The sequence below is a fragment of the Peromyscus californicus genome, unplaced genomic scaffold (genome assembly GCF_007827085.1).
Source record: "Peromyscus californicus insignis strain IS unplaced genomic scaffold, ASM782708v3 Scaffold_4__1_contigs__length_199733344, whole genome shotgun sequence".
Classification (NCBI taxonomy): domain Eukaryota; kingdom Metazoa; phylum Chordata; class Mammalia; order Rodentia; family Cricetidae; genus Peromyscus; species Peromyscus californicus.
Genome location: NW_026294562.1, coordinates 174290919 through 174294210, shown reverse-complemented (window position 1 = coordinate 174294210; position 3292 = coordinate 174290919).

The window sequence follows — 3292 nt, the reverse complement described above, 5'->3', positions numbered from 1 at the left end:
AGAATCTATTAAAAGTGGGCATAATACATGAGAACTCAAACACAAAGATATGTAAATATTCTATATAAGTACCTACTTATGCATAATGAAAGAAGCACAATTTAGCTGGGTATGGAAGTGCCTGCAATCCCAGCATCCCAGAGCTGGGAAGATGGAGGCAGGAGACACAGGAGTTCAGGGCCAGCCTGACCTACAGAGTGAGACTTGTCTCAAAAAGCAAAAAGAAAAAAAAAGAAAGAAAGAAAGAAAGGTGGGGCTGGGGAGATGGCTCAGCATTTAAGAGTGCGCATGCTCTTACAGAGGACCCCAGTTGGGTTCCTAGCACTCATATTGCATGGCTCCCAACTACCTGTAACTTCACATCTTGGAAATCTAGTGTTATCTTCTGGAATCTGTAAGCACCTGCACTCATGTGCAAAGATCCACACACATACACATAATTAAGAAATAAAAATAACTATTTCCTAAGCCGGGCATGATGGCACATGCCTTTAATCCCAGCACTCAGGAGGAAGAGGCAGGTGGATCTCTGTGAGTTCGAAGCCAGCCTGATCTACAGAGTGAGATCCAGGACAGCCAGGGCACAGAGAAACCCTGTCTCGAAAAATCTAGATAGATAGATAGATAGATAGATAGATAGATAGATAGATAGATAGATATTTCCTAAAGGAGGGAGGCAGGTGTGGTGGTGTGGTGTATACCTTTAATCCTAGGCAGATCTCTGTGTGTTCAAGATCAGTCTACTCCACAGAAAGAGTTCTGGGCCAGCCAGGGCTACATAGTGAGACCCTGTCTCAAAAGAAAAAAAGGGGGACTGGAGAGATGGCTCAATGGTTAAGAGCACTGACTGCTCTTCCAGGGGACCTGAGTTCAATTCTCAGCAACCACATGGCGGCTCACAATAGGATCTGATACCCTCTTCTGTCATGCATGCATATATGCAAATAAGCACTCATATACTAAATAAATAAATCTTAAATAAGAAAAAAAGGAGAGAGAAGGAAGGAAAGAAGGTAAAGATTTTCCTGACATCCCATTTGTCTTGTCACCTGAGTCCAGCAAAAACCCTAATGTTGGATGACACTGCTGGCAAAGCCATGGGGAAGGGTACTCTGCATCCATCCCTTCCTCCCTGCCGCCACAGTGAAAGAAACCATATATACCTGAGGTGAGGGGGGTGCCAATTAGCTTGATTTACTCATGACATGTTGTGCATATGTATCAAAATGTCACACTGTGGTTGGGGGAGTAACTCAGTGGTAGAGCACTTGCCTAGAATCCTCCAGTGAGGGGCTGGGGGTGTGACTCAGTGGTAGAGCCCCTGCCTAGAATCCCCCAGTGAGGGGCTGGGGTGTGACTCAGTGGTAGAGCCCCTGCCTAGAATCCCCCAGTGAGGGGCTGGGGTGTGGCTCAGTGGTGGAGCCCCTGCCTAGAATCCCCCAGTGAGGGGCTGGGGTGTGGCTCAGTGGTGGAGCCCCTGCCTAGAATCCCCCAGTGAGGGGCTGGGGTGTGGCTCAGTGGTAGAGCCCCTGCCTAGAATCCTACAAGGAGGGTCTGGAGCCCTGACATGAACAAGGCCCTGGGTACCATCCCCTATACAAATACATGGAGAAGAGGGGGCTGAAGGATACTATGAGGGAAGTCAGTCCCTAGTTAATTTTTATGGAGAGAAGAGTTGAGACTGGGTGAGCTGAGAGAAATGTCTGGGTGGCAGGCAAATTCTATTTTTGATTTGGTCATGGTTCTAAGTGGTTCACCTTAAAATAACACAATTCGTTTTTTTGCCGAATTTCAAGAATCCCTATTTTAAGAACTTCCTGGGTTTGCTTTAACAAAGAAAGACTTGGCTTGTTACTTTTATCTTTTTTAAAATTTATTCTAAATTTCCTTTTATGTGCATTGGTGCTTTTTCTGTATGTATGTATGTCTTTGTGAGGGTGGTGGATCCCTTGGAACTGGAGTTAAAGACAGTTGTGAGCTGCCATGTGGGTGCTGGGAATTGAACTCGGGTCCTCTGGAAGAGCAGCCAGTGCTCTTAACTGCTGAGCCATTTCTTCACCCCCTTAGCTTGTTTTTTTAAAGGAAGATTTTTGTTCCTTGAATCAGGATCTCATACACCAGCACAGGCTAGTCTCGAACTCACTATGTAGTCCAGGCTGGCCTCTAACTTGCAGCAACTCTCCTGCCTCAGCCTGGCAAGTGCTGGGATTACAGGTGTGAGCCACCATGTCTACCTGGAGGGTTTTACTACTTGAAACCAGTTTCTAATAGATCAGAAGGATTTGTTGCTAGGAAGCACTCTTCACCATCAAGCCATCTCTCCAGCCTGCAGTGTAGGTTTGAATGAAGCCATGTTTACTGTTAGTGAGCTTCTGACATTCCATCTACTTCCCCAAAATGGCGTGATTTCTCTTCTTCTTTGTGTCTGAATACATGTGATGATGTATACAGTGCACATGTTCCTTATCCATTCCTCCTCCTATGACAGGCATGCCAGCTGGCCCCATAGTTTGGCTTTCATGAATAGTGATGTACATGTGTGCCCTCTCTCACCCCTGCTATGTACCTAGGAGTGTAATAGAGTATATGATTGTAGCTAGAGTTTTCCTGCCTGGCCCACAGTCAGGACAAATCTCTGTCACCTGCCAGTCCCACAGCCGCTCAGACCCAACCAAGTAAACATAGAGACTTACATTGGTTACAAACTGTATGGCCGTGGCAGGCTTCTTGCTAACTGTTCTTACAGCTTAAATTAATCCATTTCTATTAATCTATACCTTGCCACGTGGCTCGTAGCTTACCGGCATCTTTACATGCTGCTTGTCATGGCAGCGGCTGGCAGTGTCTCCCTCCACCTTCCTGTTTTCTCTGTTCTCCCCTCTGTTAGTCCCACCTATACTTCCTGCCTGGCCACTGGCCAATCAGTGTTTTATTTATTGACCAATCAGAGCAATTTGACATACAGACCATCCCACAGCATACGATACTTGTAATTTCGGGGGTTTTTGTTAAGACTCTCCATGTTCTGCATGTCCTAACCAACATCTTCCAACCACAGCATTTGTTGTTTTTTTCTCCCTTCCTTCCTCCCTTCATGCCCTGGCTTCTCTCAACGATGGGCTACAATGTGGAAGTGTAATCCCAATAAACCCTTTCCTCTCCAGTTTGCTTTTGGTCATGGTGTTTCATTGCAACAATAGAAACCTTAACTAAGAGAAATCTTCTTAACTAAAAAACCCTTAACAAATTAGGAATAGAGCAGTTCACTGTTCTTAACTTGTGGATCACGACC